Source organism: Bos indicus x Bos taurus, chromosome 25 (genome assembly GCF_003369695.1).
Source record: "Bos indicus x Bos taurus breed Angus x Brahman F1 hybrid chromosome 25, Bos_hybrid_MaternalHap_v2.0, whole genome shotgun sequence".
NCBI classification, from domain to species: Eukaryota; Metazoa; Chordata; class Mammalia; order Artiodactyla; family Bovidae; genus Bos; species Bos indicus x Bos taurus.
Window position 1 is genome coordinate 33500996 of NC_040100.1, and position 22008 is coordinate 33523003.

Here is a 22008-nt window from a genome sequence, read left to right on the forward strand (position 1 = left end):
CAATATTTCAGTTTCCAAAGAATCAATTTCAATTTTAAAAGGTTTTGCCTTACTTTCAAAATTTTAAGTAATTCTCACTTTGGGAAATTTAAGGAAATTATATTAGCACAAAGAATTGATGTGTCAAATCAACCTCAAGTGAGTCATATATCTAATCTAATGCTAAAACTGTGGTGCTAGAGAAGACTCTTGAGAATGCCTTGAACAACAAGGAGATCCAACCAGTCCATCCTAAAGGAAATGAGTCCTGAATATTCATTGGAAGGACTGATGCTGAAGCTGAAACTCCAATACTTTGGCCACTTGATGTGCAGAACTGACTCACTCAAAAGACCCTGATGCTGGGAAAGATTGCAGGTGGGAGGAGAAGGGGATGACAGAGGATGAGATGGTTAGATGGCATCACAGACTCAATGCACATGAGTTTGAGTAAACCCTAGGAGTTGGTGATGGACAGGGAGGCCTGGTGTGCTGCTGTCCATGGGGTCACGGACACGTGACTTGGACACGACTGAGTGACTGAACTGAGCTGCTGATTAAGGATTGCAAGCAAGCTGTAGGCACACACGTTGTCTTCCTTTTATCTATGCGTGCTTAGTTGCTCAGTCATGTCCGATTCTTTGAAACCACATGGACTGTAGCCAGGCTCCTCTGTCCATGGGAAACTCCATTCCTCTCATGGAGGAGCCCATATCTGTCAGCTGCAGCTTCCTAGTTGTTCTGAGTTAGTTTTGGATTAATCAGTGAGTACCCAGTGATGGGTATGGATCATTGTCCTCAAAGGAAGCAGTTTTGGCTTTGTGGTTTCCCTGTTTTATCCTCCCTGTCTATAAGTGCGGACAAGACTTTTATAGAAAAGGATGAAGGAAGTTGCTGGGGGCAGGGGTCTTTTGTCATCCTGATTCGTGGAAATGGGTGGTTGTTTCCCTGTATGCAGTTCATGTGTCTTTTCTGTCTTGTCTGGCCATTCGGTGTCTGGGTCCAAGCAGGGTGAACCAATATGGCACCAGCAGGTGGAGATTTTATCACAGGAAGACGGTAGTGAGCTCTAGAGTGAACCTTGTCCCAATTTTGAAGTTCAGTCAGCTTCTTCCAGTTTCTTGTGGTTAAGCCCTCTTGTTCCTGTCATGTAAACACAGCTAGAAGATATACTTTTGGTTTTCCGCAAATTCGTCTGGAGGCTTTTTATTAGAACTGGGGGGCTTCTTTGCCTCCTTGCCTGAGACACATGTATTTCTTTTATAGAGACAGCTCAGGTGCAAGTTAGGGACCCTGAGGTTGCTCCCATGGGTGACAAGGTGGGGAGTCTCTCCCTCTGGAAGGGGACCTATGTGAGGGCAACAACAGGAGAACCCACTGTAAGGCCTCTGGGGCTCTGTGAGGCTCAAACAGGCCAAGGCAGCACATGAAATTGTAGGCTTTACAGTAGAGAATGAGGAAGGCAGCAGTCAAGAATACTCGTTTAGATGAGAAAACTACAAGAGATCGAGCCACGTGTCCAACATTATCCAGGGACAAAATATGGTCTTTTCTCTAAGTCATTTTTATACATTAAAAAAAAATACAAATATTTAAGCATGCATGAAAGTAAAGATGATAAATGAAACCTCATGCAGTCATCATCAGGTGGCTATCTAAACTTGAACTAATCGGAAAAAATCAGTTTCTTGTCTCAGTAGCCACTGCAGGGGCTCAGCAGCCACACTTGGCTCATGACTACTGTGTCATTCAGCTTAGATACAAGCATCTCCATCATTACAGAAAGTTCCATTGGATAGTGCCATTCTAGACTTAATGACTATTAGTTTCTTGTTTATTCACCTTTATATTTTGTTATACTGTTTTAAAGCAAATCCTGGAAATTCTCTGGCAGTCCAGTGGTTACAGTGCTTCCACTACAGAGGAGCATGGGTTCGATCCCTGGTTGGGGAACTAAGATCCCATGTGCCATGGCAGGCTCCTCTGTCCATGGGATTCTCCAGGCAAGAATACTGGGAGTGGGTTGCCATTCCCTCCTCTAGGGGATCTTCCTGACCCAGGGACCAAACCTGTGTCTCCTGCATTGCAGGCAGGTTCTTTACCATCGGAGCCACCAAGGAAGCCACATGCCACGCAGTGAGGCAAAACAAAACAAAACAAAACAAAACAAAATGAAAAACAGTAAATTCCAGGCAACGTATTTCTCCCTTGCTGCTGCTGCTTAGTCGCTTCAGTTGTGTCCGACCCTGCGACCCCATGGACTGCAACCCATTCGCTCCTCTGTTCGTGGGATTCTCCAGGCAAGAAAACTGGAGTGGGTTGCCATGCCCTCCTTCAGGGGGTCTTCCCGACCCAGGGATTGAACTCGGGTCTCCTGCATTTGCAGGTAGATTCTTTACCTCTGAGCCACCAGAGAGACCCATTTCTCCCTTGAACAGTTCAATAAATATCTGTATAAAGTAAAGGACATTTTCTTATATCACTACAGTAATCCATTTTACAAATCGACAATAATTCTTTTATCTCGTGTAACAGCTGGTTCATGTTTTGGCTTGTCTTTGTCGTATCTTTTTATAAAGAGTTTTCCCATTGGGATCCAGACACGAACCACAGCCCCAGCACTCAGCTTTGTGTTTCTTGAATCCTCGTAAAGTAACAAAGTCCTCACTTTCCCTCTGCCTTTCTCCTTGCCCTGGGAAGAGACCGCTCCCCCAGTGTTTTAAATTTAAAAGTTTTTTTTTTTTTTTTTCTTCCATGGACACAATCTCCTTGAACTCTTCAAACCGTGAAGGTCGGGCTCTGGGGCTCTGAGTTAAGTTTTGAAGAAATGAGTGAAATTCCTCCAGGGGAGTAGGGAGGTTGACAGGCTGTCAAGTCACTGGAAGTAGTACATATGTTTGTCATAAATCTAGTGTTTAGTTTTGAAGAGTGTAGCGGGATCAGGGAGGGAAGAATGCATCCATATCGTTAGCAACTGGGGGCCCGTCTGGGCGGGCTGCCGTGGGCTGGGGAGAAAGTTAGAACAGGGAATCTGGAGCCAGGCGGGGAGGACTAACAAATGAAATTGAGTTTCACAAAATGAAGCACTTGGTCTCCCAAATTCACCGCTGTATACCCATTGCCCTGAAGAGTCCTGACCCATTGGGAATGCTCAGTATTTGGTGGATGAATGAAGGAAGGAAGGAGACGAATGGGTTTCTTGGCTCAGATTCCTACTTTGCATGAGACAGAGGAGGCCACTTCCTTGCAGTGTGTTTGAAGGATTACATGATCCAAGCGTGTTAGTTCCCTTGCCTTTTGAAAGTGAACTCTCTTTGGTTCACTTTTGGTGTAAAATGTGAATTTTACATATGCCAGATTTTTCTAAGACTATCTGGATAACAAATGTCCTATGTCATTGTTCTTATGGGTTTGTTAGAAGAGGGAGATATTTAATAATATCTTCCAAACTGGGAAGGAACTTTGAGACCAAAAAATAAAGCAGGCAGTTCCATAAAGTGCAATTATGAAGTTTATGGTGGGTAACTTACATACAAGTCGGGGGTGGGGAGGGAGGTGAAGATCCTGAGCCATTTGCAGCTGCCCTGCTACCAAGAGGGGTACAGGGGGACTTAAAGGGGCCAAAGCTAAAAAAAGAACCTCACAGTCCTTTGGTCACCTGATTCGAAGAGCTGACTCTTAGGTAAAGACCCTGACGCTGGGAAAGATTGAAGGCAAAAGGAGCAAGGGGTGGCAGAGGATGAAACGGTTGGATGGCATTACTGACTCAATGGACATGAGTTTGTGCAGACTCCAGGAGATAGTGGAGGACAGAGGAGCCTAACGTGCTACAGTCCATTGGGTAGCAAAGAATCGGACATGACTTAGAGACAGAACAACAACCAAGTGAGAAGCAGGTCTGCACCAAAGAGCCAGGGGTTTTTCTCCTTCCTTTGGGTATCTCATGACCATTAACCGTCTGTGCAGCAAAGGCATTCTTCCAGTTCTCTTATCAGTTGGAGGCAAGGGTTAAAGTTGATAAAGTTTATCTGGGAACTTATCTCGCTTGGGCACATTCCTTACAAGTAGACTAACAATCATGCAGAAAGGGGAGGGAGTAGGACTGGGGGCCTAAGATGGAGCTGACAGAATGGAGTCAGTGTGGTTCAACCACACGTAGGTGCAATGGAACCCACCAGTTATCAGTTCAGTAAAGACTGTTACTCTCTGAGCCTTAGGTTGCTCATCTGTAAAATGGAATAATAGTAGTATCAATGTTGTAGGACTGTTGGGAAGATCTTCTGAGATGTACATAAGGTGCTTAGTGTTTGGCACACAGCAGGCATTCAATAAATATTTATGGAATGAATGGATGGCATGTAAACAAAGGCAAAATGCACCCAAATAAGTGTTGGTTAATTCAGTCGACATTTATTTGTGAGGCATGGGCAAGTTGTTCTTGTACTTGTTAGAAAACTCAGTTTCCTTAATTGTTTTTCCTCCTTAATTTGGTCAACCACTGATGGTGTGTCTGAATAATTAATATGCATTTCAGAGGAGTTTTACAACTTGGTGGCCTTGGATGACTCTTGAATCCCCTAAGTTGCTGATTAGGTAAAAATGAACTCAGGATTCCAGGATGCTTGCTGTAGGAAGGAGGGAATTAATGCTTGCTAATTTTTATTGTTCTTGTGTTTTAAAGGGAACATGTGTGATATTTATCCCCTTTGTCCTGTAAATGTGGTATTTTTACCCTAACTTGCGTGGCCAAATCCCATCAAGATATGACTTATGGACACAAAGTTTATGAAAGAAGGAAGCTCCTTCGTGATGAAATGCCAAGAGCATGTCGAAAGATGCAAAGCAAATCATTCGCATCTCTTACACCTTCCTTCCACCATTCAAACCTGTGCTCCAGTCCCAAAGTGCCCTCTGAACTGTGTGACCTTGGGAGGTTATAATTTCTCTGAGCCCCCAGAGGCTCGAGGGGAGAGAATAACAGGGGTTATCGTTTCACGGGAACAGAATTTCAGATTAGAATGATGAAAAGTTCTAAAGATGACTAGTGATGATGGTTTCACAACAGCATGAATGTATTTAATGCCACTGAACTGCACACTAAAAAATGGGTGAAAGGGTAGAATTTTGTTATGTCTGTTTTACTACAATTAACAAAAGAAGAGGAAACAACCACAAAAACTTTTGGCTTCAAAAGCACTAATTCATTCAACAAGGTATTTATTGAGTGTTATTATGTACCAGGCACAGCGCTAAGCACTAGAGAGACAATTACAATCAACTCACTTCTTTCCTCACAGGGCTGACCATTTACTAGGGGACAGGCATTCAAAACCAGTCATGGGAATGAACGTGTAATTCCAAAGTCAGAGCTTTAACATAGAAGCTTTCTGTCACCTGCTGTGCTGCACCAGAATGGCAGTTCTGGCCATTTCTTCCGTGATTCTGTTACATTCAGGATCACAAAGAATGATTGCAGCTGGCGTGCCACCCACCCTCCTTTAGCATGGGAAAGCCAGGGAAGAGATGAAATGAAAGAAAGAAGGTATAAGGTTAGGTTTCCTAGTATACATGCCCATGGGTCCTTCTGATGGTGCTCATCACAGAAAGACAAGGGAGGTTCCTTATTGGTCACACAGGGCCCTGTACATACAAGGCCCTGAAGTCACCCTCTTGAAATAATATTTGCACAAAGGGCCCCTCATTTTCACTTTGTATCCTGAAGCTGGTTCCAGTCCTTGTTCAAGGAATGGAATGCTTTTAGTAGGACATGCCTGGTCAGTTGAATTTACGTATGATAAACAAACTTGGAATTAATGGGATTTATGAAAAATGTCAGTGTCAACCATGTAATAGAGTATGAAATGGACCTATTGTTTTATCACTGAATACAGACCTGCTTGCATCACCTAGAAGCCACGAATGTGAGCCTGGGCCAGTATGTGGCCTGTTGCACAAAGAGGGACTTGAGGAGTTGCCCTGGCCATCTCAGACCTCTGGCTTCACTTGGGTCTCATGGTCACTCTGTCTTTTGAATTATTGTTGTTGTTCAGTTACTCAGTGGTGTCCAGCTCTTTTCGATCCCATGGACTGCAGCACACCAGGTTTCCCTGTCCTTCACCATCTCCTGGAGTTTGCTCAAACTCGTGTCCATTGAGTCAGTGATGCCTTCCAACCACTAGTAGGGTTTGATTTTGGATAAGATTTCTATCATAGACTGAATGTGTGTGTCCCCCCGAATCGTCTAGTGTAACCCCAGCCTCCAGAGTGGCTGATTTCAGAGTAAGGGAGTGATTAAAGTGATACGCGCAAGCACAGAGAAGGTGGTCCTGTGAGCACACGGCAGATGGAAGCCTCCTACAAGCCAAGAGGAGCGACCTCAGAATGAAACCTATCTTGCCAACACCTTGATCTTGGACTTTCTAGCTTCTGGAAATGTGAGTGCTAAGTGTCTATTGTTTTTAAGCCACCCAGGCTCTGGTATTTTGTCATGGCAGCCCAAGCTGATGAGAGGACCTCTGGATCTGGTAGAAGTGATCTGACAGTTCTGTGCCTGGGTACTATCACCTGACCTTGACTGAGCTACCTAAAATTGCCTCTCCCAAGCGTGTGAAAAAGTGTTCAACAATCAGGGAAAAGCAAACGGAAACCACAGTGGATGTCATTTCACATCTGTCAGAATGGCTCTCATCAAAAAGAACGCACATAACAATTGTTGACGAGGACGTGGAGGAAAGGGAACCCTCATATGCTGTTGGTAGGAATGTAAATTGGTGCAGTCACCGTGGAAAACAGTATAAAGGCTTCTCAAAAAATGTTAAAGTCTTTGACAATGTGGATCACAACAAACTGTGGAAAATTCTTAAAGAGACTGAATACCAGACCGCCTTATCTGCTTTCTGAGAAACTTGAATGCAGGTCAAGAAGCAACGGTTAGAATTGGACATGTAACACAGGACTGGTTCCAAATTGGGAAAGGAGTACGTCAAGGCTGTATATTGTCACCCTGCTTATTTAACTTCTACGCAGAGTACATCATGCGAAATGCTGGGCTGGATGAAGCACACGCTGGAACCAAGATTGCTGGGAGAAATATCAATAACCTCACATACACAGATAACACCACCCTTATGGCAGAAAATGAAAAGGAACTGAAGACTCTCCTGATGAAGGTGAAAGAGGTGAGTGAAAAAGCTGGCTTAAAACTCAACATTCAAAAAACTAGGATCACGGCATCTGGTCCCATCACTTCATGGCAAATAGATGGGAAGACAATGAAAACAGTGCCAGACTTTATTTTCTTGGGCTCCAAAGTGACTGTGGATAGTGACTGCAGCCATGAAATTAAAAGACGCTTGCTTCTTGGAAGAAAAGCTATGACCAACCTAGAGAGCGTATTAAAAAGCAGAGACATTACTTTGCCTACAAAGGTCCTTATAGTCAAAACTGTGGTTTTTCCAGTAGTCATGCATGGATGTGAGAGCTGGACATTAAAAAAAGGCTGAGCCAAGAATTGATGCCTTTGAATTGTGGTGCTGGAGAAGACTCTCGAGAGTCCCTTGGACTGCAAGAAGATCAAACCAATCAATCCTAAAGGAAATCAACCCTGAATATTCATTGGAAGGGCTAATGCTGAAGCTGAAACTCCAGAACTTTGGCCACATGATACAAAGAATCAACTCATTGGAAAAGACCCTGATGATGGGAAAGATTGAAGGCAGGAGGAGAGTGGGACGACAGAGGATGAGATGCTTAGATGACGTCACTGACTTAATGGACATGAATTTGAGCAAACTCTGGGAGATGGTGAAGGACAGGGAAGCCTGGTGTGCAGCAGTCCATGGGGTCCCAAAGAATTGGACGTGACTGAGCAACTGAGCAACAAGAATAAAAAACTGAAAATAGAACCACCATGTGATCCAGAAACTCCACTCCTGGGTATATATTAAAAAAAGAAAAGAAAGAAAACCCACACCACTAATTTGAAATGATAAATGTACCCCAGTGTTCATAGCAGCTTTACTTATAATTGGCAAGACATGAATGCAAGCTAAGTGCTCATCAACAGACAAATGGATAAAGAAGATGTATGCACACACACACACACACACACACACACGCAGAGGCACATATACAGGGTTTCCCTGGTGGCTCAGCTGGTAAAGAATCTGCCTGCCATGCAGGAGACCACCTGTAAAACAGGACATGCAGGCTCAAGCCCTGGGTCAGGAAGAGCTCTTGGAGAAGGAAATGGCAACTCACTCCATTATTCTTGCCTGGGAAGTCCCACGGACAGAAAAGCCTGATGGGCTGTAATCCATGGGGTCACAGAGAGTCAGACATGACTTAACTGTTAAACTACCACCACTGCCACACACACACATGTATACAATGGAATCCTACTTAGTCATAAGGAATGAAAAAATACGCCTTTTGCAACATGGACAGATTTGGAGGGGATTATGCTAAGTGAAATAAGTCAGACAGAGATAGAGAAATACTGCATGATATCACTTATATGTGGAATTTTAAAAATATAACAAACTAGTGAATAAAACAAAAAAGAAGCAGACTCACAGATACAGAGAACAAACCAGTGACGACCAGTGGGGAGAGGGGAAGGGGGAGAGGTAGTTTAGAGGTGGAGGATTAAGAGCTTACTTATATTATGTGTAAAATAAATAAGCTACAAAGATATATTGTACAGGGAATATAACCAATATTTTCTAAAAACTATAAATGATGTATAACTTTTAAAAATTGTGAATCACTATATTGTACACCTGTAACTTACATAATATTGTACATCAACTGTAACTCAGTAAAAAAAATCTTAAAAAAAAGATATGAAACAGAAAATAAAAATAGCCTCTCCTTCCCCAGTCACTCTTCATCCTTATCCTGCTTATTCTTCTTCATAGCATTTATCATTCTCTGATATCACATTCAGTTCAGTTCAGTTCAGTTCAGTCGCTCAGTCGTGTCCGACTCTTTGCGACCCCATGAATCGAAGCACGCCAGGCCTCCCTGTCCATCACCAACTCCCGGAGTTCACTCAGACTCATGTCCATGGAGTCAGTGATGCCATCCAGCCATCTCATCCTCTGTCGTCCCCTTCTCCTCCTGTCCCCAATCCTTCCCAGCATCAGAGTTTTTTCCAATGAGTCAACTCTCCGCATGAGGTGGCCAAAGTACTGGAGTTTCAGCTTTAGCATCATTCCTTCCAAAGAAATCCCAGGGCTGATCTCCTTTAGAATGGACTGTATGTCATATTAATTTCCTAGGGCTGCTCTAAGAAAGTACCACAAACAGGGTGACTTAAAACAACAGAAATCTATTCTTTTGCAATCCTGGAGGCCAGAAGTCTGAAATTAAGGTGTCGGCAGGGCCATGCTCCCTCCAGAGGCCCTGGGGACAATCCTTCCTTGCTTCTCTCATAGCTTCTGGTGGTTGCCAGCAATCTTTGGCCTTCCTTGATTTGTAGATCCCTCCAACCTCTGCCTTTGTTTTCACATGGCCTATTCCTCTGTGTCCAAAATTCCCTCCTCTTAATAAGGACACCAGACACTGGGTTTAGTGAAAGTGAAAGTCACTCAGTCATGTCCGACTCTTTGCCACCCCATGGACTGCAGCCCGCCAGGCTCCTTGTCCATGGAATTCTCCAGGCAAGAATACTGGAGTGGGTAGCCATTCTCTGCTTCAGGGGATCTTCCCAACCCAGGGTTCAAACCCAGGTCTCCTGCATTGCAGGCAAATTCTTCATCGTCTGAGCCACCAGGAAAGCCCAGGAATGCTGGAGTGGGTAGCCTTTCACTTCTCCAGGGGATCTTCCTGACCCAGGAATCAAACCGGGGTATCCTGCATTACAGGCAGATTCTTTACCAGCTGAGCCACCAAGGAAGCCTCACATTGAGTTTAGGGCTCACCGTAATCCAGCATAACTTCATATTAACCTGATTGTATAAGCAAAAACCTTATTTTCAAGTAAGGTCACATTCATAAGAAGTTGAACATACATCTTTTTGGGGGGGGCTCTATACATGGGTTCGAGCCTTGAGTCGGGAAGATCCCCTGGAGGAGGGCATGGCAACTCACTTGTATTCTTGCCTGGAGAATCCCATAGATAGAGGACCCTGATGGGCTACAGTCCATGAAGTCGCAAAAGAGTCGGACACGACTGAGTGTCTGAGCACAATTTACAGTTGTTAGTGTGTTTATTTTTTACCTGCCCCACTCCCCTCACTAGGTTTTAAACTTGCAGGTCTGGTCCTCTTTTGTCCCTGCTTCTAGCCCCAGTGGCAGAAGTGCTTCAAATACAAGAAAACTGGTCAAAAATAGTTTGTTGAATTACATGAGTTTTCAATTCTGATTCAAGTATTGTAGGACAGTTCTGGTCTTGATGCATTTCCAACTTGACTCACTCCCACCACTGCTATGGGCTCCATAGAAATCAGCAGCGACCTTGTAAAAGCCCTTGAAGAAGTGATCTACCTAGGGATTTTTTTGAAAAAATGTCAACCAGAACAAGAAATAGCTTGTAGCATTTGATACATTATTATTAGTCTTTCAAGAGCAAGGAGTAGTCTCAGAGATGTATTTGAATATGACAAAGTGTGTTTGTACCGAAAAGCAATGAAATCTAAAGAGATTTATTGTCTCCACTTGATTTGTATTAACATGGGAAAAATAATTTAAAAATATTTTTACATGTCACATTCTTGTTGAAAGAAAGGATATCAGCAGTGTTACTATATAATACAGTTTTTCAAATTGTTGGGCTCAGCACCATGCCGCACCCACATTTGAGTTTAATTATCTGGTCTTTGTCTTCCTCTGTAAGATTTTTGGCATTACACCTCAGAGTTATCATCACCATCACTCTGCTGACCTGCCAGTCTCACCAACAAGCCTGATACAGCTCAGAGCAGAGAAACAGCTATTTAACTGGTGACAGTTCTCAGAGAGCAGAACCTCAAGTTCAATAATATTTATAATATCTCCAGCTCTTATAAGGACATTTGACTAAAATTTTTTTGTGTGTGTGGGACTTGTGTGATTTTTATTTAAAATTCTGTGAGCTAGCAAGACCTGGAGTTTTTTGCAAACAGAGACTGGGTTTAGAACCTTCCCCGTGTCCTTTACTAGCTGCTGGAATCTTGGTTAAGACCCTTAGCCACTTTGAACCTCAGTCTCTTCATCTGTAAAATGGGAACTCATATCTGCTATTCAGATTAAGCTAGGGACGAAATGAGATACAATAGGTGAAATTCACCATCCAGAGTTTACAAAGGGATCAAATAATTTTTTGTTAGGGGGAGGCCAGGGAGTGATGTGGAGTTGTTACTGTTCTGAATGTCTTTTGGAATTCATTCATTAAAATTATGCAAGTTGGGCTGATATCCCAGACTTCTGCTTTAAACCTTTTTGGCAAATACAAGGAGCAGGAAGGAAGGAAATAAGAGATAGATTTGGTAACTACCTCTGACTGCCAAATGGCAGCTCTGTCTCACCTTTCATGCCATCCAGGATTCGAGGGGGTGGGAGGGAAGCACTGGGAGGAATCAGTGTGTCTCAGGCTTAGGCATGGACTCCGACTCCCCTTACTTCTCCTACTCCTACCAGATAATTAACTCCAACATTAATGGTGTAATTGGGCTTCCCAGGTGGCTCAGTAGGTAAAGAATCTGCCTGCAATACAGGAGATGCAGATTTGATCCCTGGGTCAGGAAGATCCTTTGGAGGGGGTCATGGCAACCCATTCCAGTCTTCTTGCCTGGAGAATCCCATGGACAGAGGAGCCTGGCGGGTTACAGTCCATAGTGTTGCAAAGAGTTGGACATGACTGAAATGACTGAACACGAGCAGTGGTATGAATGGAGACTCAAAGTGCATGTTAAAATTTTCTTGAAAATAAAAACAGCATTGGTGATTACTGCCAGTCACTGAGGTTGCAGAGTGTAAAGCCAGTGGTCCAGATGCCAGCTTCTCACCCTCACTGGCTATGTGTCCTGGGCCCAGTCACTTTATCTCCCTGAGCTACAATATGCTTTTATAGAAGGGGAATGCCACTGGGACCCACCTGTTAGGATTGCTGTGAGGATTAGATGAGCTTGCCCCTGTGAAGTACCTGAAATGGAATCTGACATACAGTGAACCCGGTACAGATGTTAGAGCTTATTTCAACTAAGATTCTGTTTGCATTTCTGTTGCAAAGCCTTCTGTGCCCCTGAAGCATGTTTTTCCACAGAAAAACTAGAGATATATACTAGAGATATATACTTACTAGAGATATATACTTGAAAAAAATCAGAACCTGGAGCTGAGTTTGCACTAGGCCATTGCCTTGACCTTTGCCCAGCATGCCTCTGGACAGAACTGCTGTTGAACATAACCATGATATGGGAAAAATGTAGCCTCTGGGGGTGTAGGAATGATGGTGTTTGCAGTGGCGGACACGTCTTTAAATGTGGGGAGTCAGGTCCACGTCACTTGTATGGGTGATGTTTGCTTCACCACTCGCTGCCCACAAAATGGCATGTAGAGTGTCACATTTCTTTTAAAAAATGGAGTCCTTTTGTCAAGAGTCCCTAAGAGTGCATTTTCTTTTCAATCGCTCTCGACTCATTTTGGAGTTAAATGTTTTCACTTAATTTTAATTGAAGATGAAGTCACTGTGAACCATAGAAGCCAGGAATGTGTACTGTGAGCCTCCCTGCCTTTGTACGCACTCATCTTTGCCTTGCCATCTCAGGGAGGGGCTATTTTTCCCAAAGTGTTTTGCGGGTGGAGGTGGGGCTAGTCCTAGGGGATATCCATGGTGAGGTGGTTCGAAAAGTTGCGAAACACTGGATTTAAAAGGTCAGCCACACTGACCTTTTAAATTAGCAAGTTCATTCATATAAATATTCATTTCACTTATTCAATTTTTCACATGCTTACTGAGTGCCTTTTTAAAGTTATTTATTTATTTGGCTGTGTCAGATCTTAGTTGCGGCACTTCGCATCTTCCTTACATCTCGGGCATCTTTTGTTGCAGTGTACAGACTCTCTAGTCATGGTTCACAGGCTCGGTAGTTTCACCACGGGGGCTTAGTTGCTCTGAGGCATGTGGGATCCTAGTTTTCTGACCAGGGATCAAACCCAAGCCCCCTGCATTGGAAGGCAGACTCTTAACCGCTGGACCACCAGAGAAGTCCCTTGAGTGCCTTTGTTTGTTCAGCATTATTCAAGGAGTGGGGATATTATAGTGAGGAAGACTCAATCCTTGATTTCCCAGAGCTTAAAAATCTAGTAATGATACCTGCAGGACTTCTCAGAGCCTTTATTAACTGAGTCTGTTTAATTTGTTTGAAAAGGGATGGGACATCCTGCATTTTCTGGCCTGAAAACCTTTTTTGAAGGAGAAATAGCTTTTAAATTTAGTATTCCTTCAAACACCCCCTTAGAAAATTCTTGGGTGGAGAGAGCAGTTGCTAAGTCATGGGCACCATGAGCACCCCGAATGTCTGAGGTGCCAGAGAGGATAAGAAAGTGCCAGCAGTAGCTAGGTCATATGTTCATAGGCATCTGCTTTTCTCATTCCAGTCCGCTGACCTTCACTTGGCAAGTATGTGCAGGACCCATCCAAGTGCTAGGGGGAGTACGGCAGATAGGAGTAAGAAAAGAAGAACAGAAGCGATAGTAGCTGACATTTGTGAGGCGAACGCAATAACCACCGCACCACGGAAACGAGCCCTGTAGCTGACATCTGGAAGGACTTAAACGTCCGTCCCGCCTTAGGCTCAGTGCTCGTTTCCTTAAAATATAGGCCAGAGATAGCTGGCATTCACCGAGTGTTTACCTCCTGCGCTGCACATGAATCATTGTGTTTAATTCTTGCAAAGACTCTCTGAGGTCGATACTTCATCATCCCCACTTGACAGGTCAGGAAACAGAGGGCCGGAAGGTGAAGTACTCTGCTCAAGGCACCCGGCTGGGAAGCGGCAGAGCCAAGATGAGTCGAACTCCTGAGGCCCGGCACTTTAACCCAGGAGTCGTCCACCAAGGGCAATTTTGTCCCCAGCGGGGACAACGCTTGGAGACATTGGGAGCATCTGGAAATGCTACTGGCATCCAGTGGGTGAAGTCTGGGGGTGCTGCTGAACACCCTACATTTCCACACCCCGCCTCCCCCAACAGAGAATCATCAGCCCCGGATGTCACTGGAGCCAAGTTCGAGCAGCCCTCTTCGGCCAGTACGTTAGCAGGCTTAGTACCTCACCGTTGAGTAGGGGGCTGTGATAAGTGCACACACTAATTCTAATGCAAGTCAAGCAATGTGCTACAGAAAGGGTATAAATCGCCTTTATGACCCTCATTTAGGCCTTTTTATTTCTTTATAAACTCTTTATGGCCGCAGCCAGCTGGCTGCTAACCCCCTCTCAGGGCTGCTTCCCAGGCAGGCCCGGAGAAGCTGCTCCAGCCGGTCCAGCCTGTCCTCGGAGGCCTCCTGGTGGCCTCAGGAGAAACTCCAGCCTCCTCCGAGAGACCCCGCCAAGTCCCTGCCCCAGTGGCAGCCTCGGCTTCTCTCCCTGATCACACCCCCTGCTTGCGGTCCTGTACTTTGGCCACCTGATGCCAAGAGCCGACTCCTTGGAAAAGACCCCGATGCTGGGAAAGATCGAAGGTGGGAGGAGAAGGGGGTGGCAGAGGGTGACGTGGTTAGATAGCATCACCGACTCAATGGACATGAATCTGAGCAAACTCTGGGAGATAGTGAAGGATGGAAGCCTGGCATACTGTAGTCCTGGGCTTGCGGAGAGTTGGACAGGACTTAGCGACTGAACAGCAACAGCATTCCCAGCAGAGGGGACAGCACGACGTCAGTCCTGCTGGAGGAATGAACTTGTGTGGCTGGAATTTTCTGAGCCAAGGCAAGAGGCCCCACGTGAGGTCCCAGGGTCACCAGGGCTGTGTGAGCCACAGTGAGGAGTCTGGATTTTATGTTTCGGGCAACGGGGAAGGAAGCCTTGGGAGGGGTTTTGGGAGAGCAGTTGCCAAGACCTAATTTATGTTTCAAGATCTTTCTGGCTGCCATGCAGAAAATGGATTAGGGTGGGGCAACAGAGGAAACCCACTGTGCTAAACACTTGCTAGGCACCCATGAAATCCCCCCAAGGGGTTCCCTTTTACGTTGGGGGTAACTGAGACCCAGAGAGGGTGAGCAAGCAGCTGGGAGGCACACCGCTTTCTGGTGGAACTGGGATGTGAATCCAGGTGGTGCTGATGCAAAGTCTCTTGCCATAGGAGCATACTGTCTCCCTAGGGTCTGCCTTGTTCTTTACCATATTCCAGCAACATCCAGCTCAGGGAGTGGACGAGTGTAGGAGTGAGTGAATCTGCACAGGAAGGGAAGGAATAGCAGGAGCATGCGAATCAGAGGAATTAGAAGGTGGTGGTGGGCCTGGTGGTTATCAAAATCACATGCTCCCAGGAGACATGCAGGGCTTCCCCAGTGGCTCTGTGGTAAAGAATCGGCCTGCTGTGTAGGGTACCTGGGTTCAGATCCCCGGTTTGGGAAGATCCCCTGGAGGAGGGCAAGGCAACCCACTCCAGTATTCCTGCCTGGAGAATCTCATGGACTGAGGAGCCTGGCAGGGTGTAGTCCATAGGTTCACAAAGAGTCGGAGACAACTGAAGCGACCGAGCATGCGCACAGGAGACGTGCAGGACTCTAAACAGGATCCCGGGCTTGGTGAGTGGGAGGCCTCAGTGGATCTGGCAGGTTTGGGTGGCCCGGGGAGGGAGCCAGATTGCAGCGGATTAAGGAGTGAGAGGCCGGGGAGACCTGCTCTCCTGATTCCGCCTCAGCAGTTGGAGCTCTCCTCCCACTGGCGCCCGTCTGGACAGGAGCACGGTCACCCACGTGGGCACCCTCATGCGGGTGGGCGGAGGAGGTGGCTGGGGGGGACAGGGGCCCTGGGCAGGGGGTGTTGGGAGTGCACAGCCTGAGACGGAGTGCAGAGTGGGCGGGCTGCCTCAGGACCCCGTGTACTGACAGCCACTGGGCTCGTGTGCTAGGAGTGGAACAGCATGCAAGGGGCTCAGTGGAGGGCGGGGACGCTCCTCTTCAGAGATGGCAGTGGGAAAGAGGGAGTGAAAGGTTAGCGGGGCAAGGGGGCCTACCCTGAGGGGTCTTCCACAAGGTTGTAGGAGCAATGACACATAAGAGCTAATGCTTACTGAGGGCCTGCTATGTGCCAAGCACTGAACAAAGAGTGCATCATCTTCCTGAAACTCTCAGTCTCAAGAGGAACATATAAATATTAATAGTATTATCCTCATGTTGCAGATGGGGAAACTGAGACCCAGGTTCAGTCACTTGACCAAGTTGGTTCATCATCGTGCTAATGTGGAAACCCGGGTCTGAAGGCTCAAAGCTCACGCCTCGACCTCTTTTTGGTTCTGCTGCCTTCTTCACAACTTTCTTATTCAAGAATCATCACAAATACCTTCCCGGGGGGGGGGGTGCTTTGTGGAGCAGATGGCGGTGGTTGTCATGATGCTTTGGCTTCTGTCCCAAACAGAAGGGCCCAGAAACCTCAGCACAGAGATGTTGGATCCCGGGGAATCCAGTCACAAGATGGGCTGAGGATTTTGAAAAAGATTCTTCACCTTTCCGTTGGTTGTATTATCCTTAGCATGAAGGTATAGAGGCTCAGAGAGGTTAAGGAACTTGTCTAAAGTTACAGAGGGTCATTGTTGATGAGGCCAGGATTTGAACCTGGACAACTATATTGTGTGCCTCAACTCTTCTCCGGTAGGCTGCTGGAGTGAGTGGACACTTCTGGTTAAAATGCAAATATCAACCCTGGGAGGAATAATGCACAGAGCTTTTCATAGCTGTGGCATGAATTTCAGAGTAGGAAGGGCAGTTGGTGATCATTTAGGCGTGTGGAACCTGAAGATCAGAGAGGAGATGCTCTTGCCCAAGGTCACACAGCTAGCCAGCCAGGGAGCTGGGTTAGGAGCCTGAGGACAGATGTCTCTAAAGGGTATGACACTGTCTGTCTCCAGCATGAGGCTCATTTCAGTTGGCGCCCTTCAGCTGATCACTCTGGCTCTGTCAGCCACACTGGCTCTACACAGCAGCCGGTCTTTATGGGCACGGACATTTTTATGCCCTTTATTAAGGCAAAACTCATTCCGGAATTTGAGTAACTTTGCATCTGGGGACACGCTTCACGGAGCCCCAGGCGGCTGAGTTGGCTCTGGCTGGGTGACGATGACTCACTTTTATTGCCCTGTCACATTCCAGATAACCTTGCAGGAGGCCGCAGCTGCCCTGGAAGGTAGCCACTCTCCGACGCGCCCCCTCATGCCCTCTGCAGCAGAGGTGGCATCCAGTCTTCTCATCCTGTGCCCCCCTCAACCTCCCCTCTGCCCACCTCTCTGGTTTCTGCAGTCTGTCCCCCTGGGGAAGAAAACTTAACTACTATTTGGGCCCCGGATGAGTAAGTGGTACTCGGAAGGAAAATGAAGATGCTAAACACATTTGTCTGAGTTACATCCATGTTCTTCCAGACCCTGATTTCACGTGGCCCAGACTCTTCTGCCCCGCTCTCTTGAGCACCGTTTCCCACACTGCTCCTCGGGGTTGGCTGGGAGCAGGAGAGACCGAGTGTGGGCCCCTTGGCTTTAAGACACCAGGTGATGAAGCTGAGCAGACAGAAGAAGAGGTGACCCCACGGATGGTGGTGACGTGACCCAGATATTGGGAGGCAGCCTTGATTTCAGCCCTCCTTGGGACCTCTCATTTGTCAGAGCCACGTGGGTTGGGATCTGGTTCCAATGGTGCTGTCGTCACCTGCATTTGCTTATTCATTTGACAAACACATAAGGAGAATACCGGCTTGTTGCTGGAGATGCTGCTGGGGGCAGGATGCACGAGGTACCAACTGTCATGGGGCTTATGGTCAGACGGGGGAGATAATTCTTAACCTGATAATACCAGTTGTTGCTGAATTACACTTGTGACAAGTGCTGTGCAGAAGAGTGAGGTATATAAAAAGGGGGCGACCCAAGTTGGGCGGTCTTCAGGGAGGCTGTCTCCTTCCCATTTCACTGCCCAACTGTGACCTGCTCTGGGCAGCTCCCTGACCCTGCCGCCTTCTCACCGGAGGCAGATGGAGACGAGCCCACAGAGCAAAAAGGCAGCTGTGGTGGTTTTGCCAGTCAGACCTGCTCCCCAGCAGCTGTTTGCTGCGGCTTAGCCTGGTAAGTGAGCATGTTTTTTCCTGTGCGAGGTCTCGTAACTCATGTGGGATGTGCTTGGTCTTCAAGCACAACGTGTCCTAGATCTAGCTGATGACTGGTGTTATCGGTGTTTTCTGCACTGGTGATACCTGTGGTTTTCTGTCTCTCTGTCCGTCCACCCACCCATCAGTTTACCTCTCTTATCTTTCTCTAGTTACCCTCTCCCACTACTTAAAAATTTATTTAAAAGATGTAAATCAAACCTGAATGCTGGTAGACTATAGGCCAGAGTTATTCAAACTTGGCACTATTGATGTCTTGGGCCAGATAATTCTTTGTTATCAAGGGAGGCTGCTCTGTGCATTGTAGAATGTTGAACCACATTCCTGGCCTCCTCTCACTAGTTGCCATTAACACCCAGTCTAGTCCCCTAACGGTGACAACCAAAATGTATTTCCAGACATTGCCAAATGTTCCCTGGGGGTCGTAGTTGAGCCCTGGTTGAGAATTCCTGCTGTTAGGCCATCAACCCTTTCCTCCTTCCTGCCCCTCCCCCAACTGCCACCCCAGAGCACTGGTCTCACTGGTTACCCCAGCTGTCATCCCCTTACCTAGACTCAAACCCTTCTTGTTTGCATGAGGACCCCGGGGCTCCAGTGGTTGTCATCGTCCACTGGGTTGAAGACTGAGCCGAGCCTAGTGCCTGGGGCTAACCCGACCGCAGAGATGGACTGACTCACTTGCACAGGGCCTCCTGTCCTGGACCACGTTCCTGGGGACGTGCCCTGGGATTTATGCACCTCTGAGACTTTTTCCCAGCTCCTCAGTCCTCTTCTCCAGGAAGTGGCCATTTCCCCCACCTTCCTGGTGATGTTCTTCAGAAACGAATATGGCTCTGGAGGATTTCATCTGCAGAAACTTAAAAGGGAGTCTGTGTGACCACATGGAATTCTCAACATAGAATTAAATGTTCTATTAGAATTACAGCCGTAGAACTTAATAGGACCGAGGGAAGAAACCCATATTTCACGGTAGGGGATATGTCTGCCTGGGAGCCTCATTTGTTGTTGTTCAGTCGCTCAGTTGTGTCCAGCTCTTTGCAACCCCATGGACTGAAGCACACCAGGCTTCCCTGTCCTTCACTATCTCCAGGAGTTTGCTTAAACTCATGTCCATTGAGTCTGTGATGCCATCCAACCATCTCATCCTCTGTCGCCCCCTTCTCCTCCTGCCCTCAATCTTTCCCAGCATCAGGGTCTTTTCCAATGAGTCTACTCTTTGCATCAGGTGGCCAAAGTATTAGAGCTTCAGCTTCACCATCAGTCCTTCCAATGAATAATCAGGGTTGATTTCCTTTAGGATTGACTGGTTTGATCTCCTTGTTGTCCAAGGGACTCTTGAGAGTCTTCTCTAGCACCACAGTTCAAAAGCATCAATTCTTTGGCACTCAGCTGCTTTGGGCCTCATTTAACCTCATTTAATCCCTTCCAAGTCCTCTGGATAATATCTAGACCATTACCTCCTGTCCCCTAGACCCCTCCTTGAACACACAATTATTTACTAAACTGGATGACAACCTGCCAGGCTCTGCTCTCAGTATTGGGAGTTGTAGGTATCCTTGCATTCTTGATGCTTAAAGTCTACTGGATAATCACATGTTTAATTTTCTTGATTCTAAAATTCTCTCGATTGTAAGATGCACCACCAATTGAAGAGTGGCCTTTTGGTGGTAGGAGGAAAGGAATAAGTGAAGAAGCAAGAAAGGAAGGAAGATAATTGATATTAAATGTATATATTTGAGATAAGAAGTTTCAGAAACATGGAAATTTGATAAACTTTGATATTTGGCGGTAAGAGGTGCTGAAAAAATATGCCTATAGTTGCAAAAATGCAACTTATTCAGTAAGAACATCCCCAAAGTCCAGTAGATGGGGCTTCATGAAAGTAGGTGTATTATGTTGCTTGAGCTGTCATAACAAAGTACAACAAAGTGGATGGCTTAAAACGAGAGAAATGTATTGTCTCACGTGTGTTTCTGGAGGTTGCAGGTCTGAGATCAAGGTGTCTGCAGAACCACGCTCCCCCTGAAAACTAGCAGAATCCTTCCTTCACTCTTCCTAGCTTCTGGTGGTTGCTAACGATATTTGACTTTCCTTGGTTTGTAGCTGTATAACCCCAGTCTCTGCCTCGTCATCACATGGCACTCTCCCTGTGTCTGTATCTGTGACCAGCTTTCCTTCATCTTGTAAGTACACCAGTCATATTGGATTAGGGGCTTGACCTACGCCAGTAGGACTTTATATTAACTGATGATGTCTGCAGTGACCCTGTTTCCAAGTAAGGTCATATTCAGAGGTACTGCAGATTAGGATTTCAACATATCTTTTTGGGGAACTTCCCAGGTGGCTCAGTGGGTAAAGAATCTTCCTGCAATGCAGGAGGTGTGGGTTTGATTCCTGAATTGGGAAGATTCCCTGGAGGAGGGCATGGCGACTCACACCAGTATTCCTGCCTGGAGAATCGCTTAGATAAGAGGAGCCTAGCAGGCTACAGTCCATAGGGTTGCAAAGAGTCAGACTCAAGTGAGCATGCATGCATATCTTTTCTGGAGAGATGGGAAACATAGTTCAGTCCCCATAACCATAGGTAGCTACTGTACTCTGTTCTTATTTTGTTTGTGATGGTAGCTCTGTGTTTCTATCTTCCCTGTTTATTTTTTTAAATATTTATTTGTTTATTCGACTGTGCTGGGTCTTTGTTGTGGCTTCTCTCTAGCTGTGGCACGTGAGCTCAGCAGTTGGGGTGCATGGGCTTAGTTGCCCAGAGGCATGTAGGACCTTAGCTTCCTGACCAGAGTTCAAACCCGTGTCCCCTGCATTGGAGGGTAGATTCTTAACCACTGGACCACCAGGGAAGTCCTTCTGTCTTCTCTCTTTACATGTCCCCCTGCATGAGTGTGGGCTTTCCTGGTGGTTCAGATGGTAAAGAATCTGCCTACAATGCAGAAGACTCAGGTTTGATCCCTGGGTCAGGAAGATCCCCTGGAGAAGGAAATGGCTACTCACTCCAGTATTCTTGCCTGGAGAATCCCATGGACAGAGGAGCCTGGCAGGCTTACAGTCCACAGGGTCACAAAGAATCAGTCTCAACTGAGCAACTAACATTTTCACGCTTCACTTGCAGGAGTGTATTACAGACCTGATATATTTTTTTATTTGCTACTTTGTGAAGTGCAGCTTTACCTTTAAGATTCCCATTGTATTATTTTCCTATGGCTGCTGTAAGAAATTAGCACAAACTTGGTGCCTTGAAACCACAAATTTATTAATAGTTCCAGTCAGAAGTCCAAAATGGGCCTCATGGGGCTAAAATCACTGCTAAATAACACAGTAGTGCTGTGTTCCTTCTGGAGTCCCTGGGGTAGAATCTGTTTCCTCATCTTCTCCAGATTCTAGAGGCTTCCTGTATTCCCTGGCTCACAGCCCCTTTCTCCATCTTCAAGTGCAGCATCCCAACCTCTGCCTCCTTCATCCCATCTCCTTTTTTTCTAGCCTTTCCCCCTTCCTTTTATGGATAATCCAGACTAATCTCCACACCTCAAGATCCTTACTTAACTACATTTGCTAAATCCCTTTGCCATGTAAAGTGATATATGGACAGGTTCTGGGGATTAGGATGTGAACATCTTGGAGGGGGGCATTACCCTGTTACCATGGGGGAAGATCCCCTGGAGAAGGGCATGGCAACCCTCCATGGCGTCCATGGGGTCACAAAGAGTTGGGACATGGCTGAAGGAAC